The 7,529-nt window shown below is 25.8% G+C and overlaps 1 long non-coding RNA gene across 1 annotated transcript in view; it reads left to right on the forward strand.

The window, feature by feature from the left end:
• The window catches only part of LOC122270287 (uncharacterized), a 6,820-nt gene extending 1,621 nt beyond the window's left edge, over nucleotides 1-5,199 (forward strand). Inside the window, exon 3 of the long non-coding RNA XR_006225716.2 lies at nucleotides 3,891-5,199. This is a non-coding gene — a long non-coding RNA (uncharacterized lncRNA). The remainder of the gene's footprint in view (nucleotides 1-3,890) is intronic.
• Nucleotides 5,200-7,529: the final 2,330 nt, after the last annotated feature.

Here is a 7,529-nt window from a genome sequence, read left to right on the forward strand (position 1 = left end):
ATATATATATATATCATGTATTGCATGAAATAGAGTTTGAGTAGAAAATATATGTCTAAGGAAAACTTTTTATAAATATAAATATGTAGATCAAATAAAAAAAAAACTTGGCAGAAAACCAATATTCTGTTAAAATAACAAACCGAAATCTATTTCTTTTTTATTCAATGATAGGAAAAGTTTTCAAAGTTGCGGACTACTGTTTTTGGAATTTCAAATATCGGAATAAACTTACAGTGTCTGATTACATGAAAGTAAAAAAAAATTGACCTTAGTTTTTACAGTATTTACCTTCCTTTTTTTCCATCTAAAATTTAACTTCCGATTTTTCCAACGTATTTAAGTTTTGCTAGCATTAATTTTGCTTTTTAAATGCGGAATTTTCTTTATCTAATAAAAACAAACAAGATACAAGTTGTAAGATTGGTGTTATTAAATTTAAAATGGCTGATTTGCCTATTAAAGACTGCATTTTATTATTACAAGCAATTAATTTTTAATAACCGTAACAGCCTTTTAGGGATAATGAGAGTTTAGTCTTAATACTTATAGTTCACAACAAAATAATAAATAAATGAGTTAGTCGAAAGACTTAGCTTGTCTGTCAACAAATATGATTGGCTTTCGTGGCAGTAAATTTGAAATATTGGAAAAAAAATTTCGACAAAGTTTCTTCTCTCTGGAGCTCTCAAATATTTACAAGATTTCTTTTAAGGAAAATGCAAGATTCAATAGTTTACTAGCCACTAAAACAGAATTTAATGTCTCTCTGACACCAAATTTTCCAATTAAATATCCTATTTTTTTCTGTTGGCTAGTTAGTTTTGCCTTTCCTACCGAGCTCAGTAATTAGCCAACATCCATGTGGTAACCTGTGAGTTAAAGTGCCATATTTAACTGTTGTCAGCGTGGTATCGTTTGATAACCAGTGTAATCTGCTTCCAACTGCCACTAGTCGTTGTCTTATATTGGATTAATACTACCAAAATAATATTTTGAATGCACTTTATATGTTTTGTAACACAGAGAGTCATTTTCCTCCGATTTATAAATGAGTAAGGAGCGTCATTTGCAGTGCAGGCGATAAAAGTATAATCTAAATATGAGTCTAATTAGTGTTACGTTGGTTTGGGTGTTGACCATTGTCTTAAAATTTATCATTCTGAATTAAATCATTGAAATATTCCTTAATTAATTAAAATTGCATTTTTGTTTATAATACTCACAAAAATCTTCAAATATTCCCTTCTGAACATCAACTAACCGACATGGAATATGTGTATTGCAGTGCACATAACAGCCATAAAAGGGTTAATTACTTAAAATTTAGGGATAGATTACAACAAAAGTTTTGCAAGTTTACGGTGTGATGTAAGCCACATTTGTCTTACCATTATTTTAAGAAATATTATCTGTAATCGATTGAAATTTAAATACGTAATTACTAGCCTGAGTGTTTACATTTTAAGACGAGGTCTGTGCTTTAATACCAAAGAAAGTTAATTTTTTTTTTAAAAAAAATAATGCTTGTAAGATGTGTCGCCATTTTGTTGCTAATAAAAATAATTTCCACCACGTTTCAAATTAGCAAACACAATAAAACGAAACTAAGTGTTGAAGAAATAAAAAATTTAGAAATTACAATCTTTTAATCTACACTTAATTAAACGGTAAGCGAATTGCAGAACAAACTTTGATTAAAATCAATAGTTCTTTCACCTCTTTCATAAATAATGATTTCGTAAGCGACTTCATAAGTGCTTTTCTTTTCTTGTTTTAAAACGAAATTAATTTTCCCTTCTATGCGTTTTTTTTAATCACTTGCTTCAAAATCTAGTGCTTAAAATATATATCATATCTTGTTACTTTAGTAGTGAGTGAAGCATAAAAACTAGAAAATATAAATATGTAAAAATCACAACAAAAATATTTAGACATTTCACAAACACTAGATATTTTTATTCATATAATTCTTTTAGTGTTGATAAGATAATTTAATTACACTCCACTATTGAAAAAGGCAGTTTGATTTTAATTATCCGCGAATATATATTTCCATTCAATGTCTTTTGCGAGGATTCGATGTAATTATAAAATACATTTTATACACGGAAATTCTGGCAAAATTTAAGTTTCAGTTCATTTGGTAACGGATTTTCGGAATATTTGTTTTTCAAAATTATAGCTTTTATTACCAGGCATTTAGTAAGACATATAAAACTTAAAAGTAAATTTGACCGAATAAATTTAATTTTTTACCGAATTTTTTAAGCCGAATTAAACCAATTAAAATGATAAAATAACAAAATTTCATTACATTTAACAAATTTTATCAAACATTATAAAGCTATATTTTACTGTTAATTTTAACAATATTATTACCGCAACACTTTGGTAAAAATTATGGAACTCTTAGTTGTTTTCATAGAGCTAGAAGTAAGGTAAATATTATTATATTCTAGTAGTTTTGAAAATACTTTTTTACTTAATATATTTATCTGAATATTTCTAACATACTATAAATTTGAAATATATTGTGCTTTGAATTTTACGTTAGATAAGATACTTAAAACTTCACAGTTAAAAAATTTATATTTGTCTTTCAAATACTAATAAGTCAAAATGTAAAAAAATGAATAACTAGAATTTATAAAAGGTGCTTTCGATGTCAACCAGATTACAAAATTATCTAAATCGAAGTTAACCTAAACAATAAAGTGATTCAAAAATTTTCGATATTAATTTCCTGTGTTATGTTATACACTAAAAGTTTATGAAAATGTGAAAAAACTTAACTCTGACGCAAGTCTATTTTTAAAGTTTAAAGCTTTACGAAATTTCAAAAAAATCAAAGTCTGTTTTTATTTCGGACCGTGAAACATTTAATTAACAAACTAACATAATTTAAAATTAATTAACATAATTTAAATAACATAATTAATTAACATAATTTAATTAATTGACATAATTGATTAACATAATTAATTAACATAATTTAAAACATTAATTAACATAATTTAACTCATTAATTAACATAATTTAAAAGTGCAGCAAATAAAATAATTTATATTTGATTTTAAAATTACATCCATCATGAAACAGGTTAAATTAATGTATTATAATTAAATAAATAGGTTCAAAATTACAATCCATCGAGCACGCACGCTTAAGGAAATATTTGTAGGAACGGAGCAGGTGTGAAATGTTGAATAATGTATAATTTTCAACAACTAGGTTAAATTTGAAACGTCTTGTAATATAAGTTATTATGATTCCATGAAGTATATTTTAGATATTCAATTGATTTATTCATATTTTAGTAACTTGTATTTTCACATATATTCACAAAATTTGCAATGCGTGGGCTATAAAACATTCTGATTAATTTATTTTCAATGAAATACTTTAAAGATCAATAGTTGAAATTTACATCTTCGGTATTTATGTCTGTGATAACATATGTTAGTATCTGTTATTAACCCTTTCTGGACGCGTAATTCATAAAAACATTCGTAAGAAATCAGAATCAGGATTGAAAAATTAAGAAGTGGTAGCTTAAATGCTTGCATTCTAGTTTGTCAAACTGATTTTGTTTTCACTTTAAATAATGTTAGATCAAAGTACAATGGTGTATTTTTTTTATTTTAAACTAAATTGTAGTTAATTAAGTAAATTAAACTTTTATAACTCCGTCCACCAATAAACTGCTAATGAGTCAGTTTGTTTACCAGTTTTATCTTTTCACCCTGATTGATAATATTTCATGATTGCACGCATGATTGCATCAACCGATACTGAAATCCTGACCTATGTTACTTCACGTTGACAATCAAGCTACAGCCATCCACAGATTACAGCAAATTGCTCTTATTATTTTAATTTTCTTTCAGTTATACAAGCAAGGTGCTTGTCTCCCTGTAACAGCCACCCCATAGACTGCTGAACTCAAACTGTCTTTTATTTTAACTTTTTATACCATTTCATGATGCATGGGATATGGGCCTTCTGCGCGGCCCAGGTGCCCAATTTATAAATAAAGAAAGATAGAAATGATTGCATCAAAGGATTGAATAACCAAATTTGTAATGGTTACAGAAGAGTTGAAAGATAATATTGTTACACATGACCATGAAATTCAAGGAAACGGAAAAAAAAGATTCTCAAGATTCCGTTAGAGATTAACTAGAGCTTTTGATTATGAATTATTTTAATTTATGGATTATATTGCAATTAGTGTTTTTCTGATAATACCCTTCTTAATTTCTTCTTAGAGTCACCGTTTTTCTTGCTAATCTTGATAATTCCCCCATTTCCAATTTAAGAATTTCACAGTAAAAATCATGTTTGTTTAAGAAATTACAGGTGTTATCAGTTGAAAATTTCGAAATTCTGAGATTTTATACGTAATCGTAACAGCTTTCTAATCGTATTTAATTGTATATTTCAGAGCATACCTTATAATACAACACCATATAGAATTTGCAGTTCTTCAAAATAATATATTCAATAGGAACTTATATATTGGCGAAGTTATTTCATAATCACATAAGTTGGCTCGTTAATTTTCTATTCACTACGTAAAGGCACTATATGATGGCAAGGTTCTTTTAAAATTGCTGTATGTTGGCAAAATTATTTTATACCTAAAATCACACTGGAATTGAAAATGCTGATATATGCATTGAAAATATAGCTGGTGTACTTTGTTTTCTGAAGTTTTTAAATATGTATGAGATAAATCATCTTCTTCTGCTTCATATCAAATGGATTAAGTTTTTTTAATCTAAAATTCTCCTGGCTTCCATTTTTAATTCTGTTTCCTGTTCTCAATCTTAAGTCTTCATCTAAAACGAAATATATTACATTTAATATATTTTATTTGAATTTAAACGTTAATGTAATAACATTTATTTTTTAAATTTTGGATTGAAAACAGTAATGAATCGAAGTCATCTTTCAGAAAATGTTAAGAGTCAGAACATATTGAGTCATTTATATAGCAACTAATGTAAATTTTCCTATAAGAGTCATAATGTTATCTGAATTATTTATTGTAATTGCACATTGCACATTAATCCAATGAAATACAAGGGGAAAGTATAAATATGAATATGATGATTACATGGAGAAAAAACATTCTGCTAAACATATAGTACTGTATGGCAATGACATTGATGGCTATTCTGTTCAATAAGACCAATAAATAGGGTATTGAAACCATTCATTTAGTAGTTTTTTTGTCTGCATGGTAATTGTTTACCGGAAATTCTGGTTTCAAAATTATAAATTTTATTCTGAATTTAATACTGATGACCAAATTGAACCGAGTAAACGGTTTTGATGCCATGCTCTAAGGTTTCATAATAAAACTTCCAAATTGTCTCACATATTATGTAACCATATTTTGTTGATTTTACTAAATTCTTTTGAAAAGCGTTTTGTTAAAAATTAACCGAGTTTCTTGGTGAAACCACGGATCCGGAAACACAGTTAGTTTTGCATATTTTGGTAGTTTCAACCATTCTTTATTTCTCAGATTAAGTTGAATAATATGTTTAGGAAGAGATTATAACATTGTTTAAGTTGGATACATTTCATAGACTTTTTACTGGTATTGGTACTTGACAAAGGAAGCTATCAATTGTTATGGATACCTATTAATGGAGTTTTTAAACCTTGTTTGCACATACTATTTCGTCATGTATTACAATTACTTTGGATTTTGTTTTATTTGATTTAATGACATAGTATGATATTCTTGTAATAGTTAACCTTCGCGACTTTATTCTCTGGAACTAAAAGTTGAAAAAAGTAGTTTTGATTAACAGCAAAGCAGTGAAAGTTTGACAACAAAAAGATCGTATCCTATCAGCTAGCATTTATAATAACATTGAAGATGCATAGTGAGAAAATTGAATGCTAATTTTTAACAGCTCCGTTTTATATAAATATAACGGAGCTGTTAAATATATATTATCTATAATTATAATTAACCAATATATAATATTACAAAACAGATATATGTATATATATAGCATTATAGTAGTTTTGAAACTGATTTCAGAGCAGTTAAATTTTTATCGAGTGAACAAATTTTATTTGGAAAGTAATGAGATAAGTATTTAAATTATTATTTATTTATTGAACCAAATATTGATTTTCCATCGCCTTTCAATTCCAATAAAATACTCCAAACTATGGAATCCTTAAATAATAACTCTGGTCTAAATATGTGACTAAAATATCCCTTTTTTTATATTAGGTTATGTTGAAAACAAACTCGCTCACGATGCAAGAAAGAGAAACCTAGCACACGAACAACTTCAGTTAAACTGGATTTAAAATATATAACTAAATAATATATATAATTATACTTAGCAACGTACCTTTACCAATTACACCGAAGCCAAAATAGATAACGCTATAGGTTTAATCACTATCATCAAATGTTGGGGAAGCCATTTAGATGGTGTTTGCTTAATTAGAGCCAAAGGTCTTTTCGGTTTGAAATCTTTCTAGTAAAAATTAAGGGTTGTAAATGTTAAAAATGTTAGTAAACGTAAAATATTTCTTTGCTTTAAAAAGAGCTTTATGATAAGTAGCAGTAAAACCCTAAAATATATAATTATAAAATATATAAAAATAAAATATATAAATATAGAATATATAAATATAAGATATATAAATATAAAATATATAAATATAAAATATATAAAAATAAAATACATTAAAAATAAAATACATTAAAAATAAAATATATAATATAAACATAAAATATATAAAAATAAAATATATAATATAAACATAAAATATATAATATAAACATAAAATATATAAATTTAGATATAATTAATCACTTATTTTACAATCTTATGATGCTGAAAGATACAAAAATAAGCAATCAACTCTTTTAAATAATCAATTATTAATTAATTAATTGATTAGTTAATCATTATTAATCAATTTATTCATCAATTTATTAATTAAATCAATTAGCAAAGTAAACTAATAAAATAAATTACTCTTAAAATAATGATCTGATTTTCACTAAGTACTTAGTGAAATGTGAAAAGTATTTAGTGTAAATAATTAAGTTAGAAATCATGCAAAAACTATTTTTTTCAAAGAAAAATAAACTAATCGCTTTACTTTCATCAATAACAAGTAAAATTTAGACGCGATTTTAAAAAATATGATGTAATTTAATTTAGAAATTCGGTTTGAAGTTGGAGATACTTACCAACATTTTTAATTTTCCTGTATATTATTCCGTCTATAATTTACGTCCTCACTTGGACCTTATGCCATAAAACCTATACGAAATCAATCAATCAATCCGTATATAATTTAAATATAAGCGGGACTGAAATCCATTGTGCCATATTATTCTAATATCTTGCTGAATTTCAACAACTGCAAACTCTTTCAAGTTTAATCAAATTTCTATTAAGTGTAATCATTCTTTATTTGGATTATAAGATATCATTATTCAATTTGAACGAAATTATTTTTCAATTTAATACATTATT

This window comes from Parasteatoda tepidariorum, chromosome 9, assembly GCF_043381705.1.
Source record: "Parasteatoda tepidariorum isolate YZ-2023 chromosome 9, CAS_Ptep_4.0, whole genome shotgun sequence".
Taxonomy (NCBI): domain Eukaryota; kingdom Metazoa; phylum Arthropoda; class Arachnida; order Araneae; family Theridiidae; genus Parasteatoda; species Parasteatoda tepidariorum.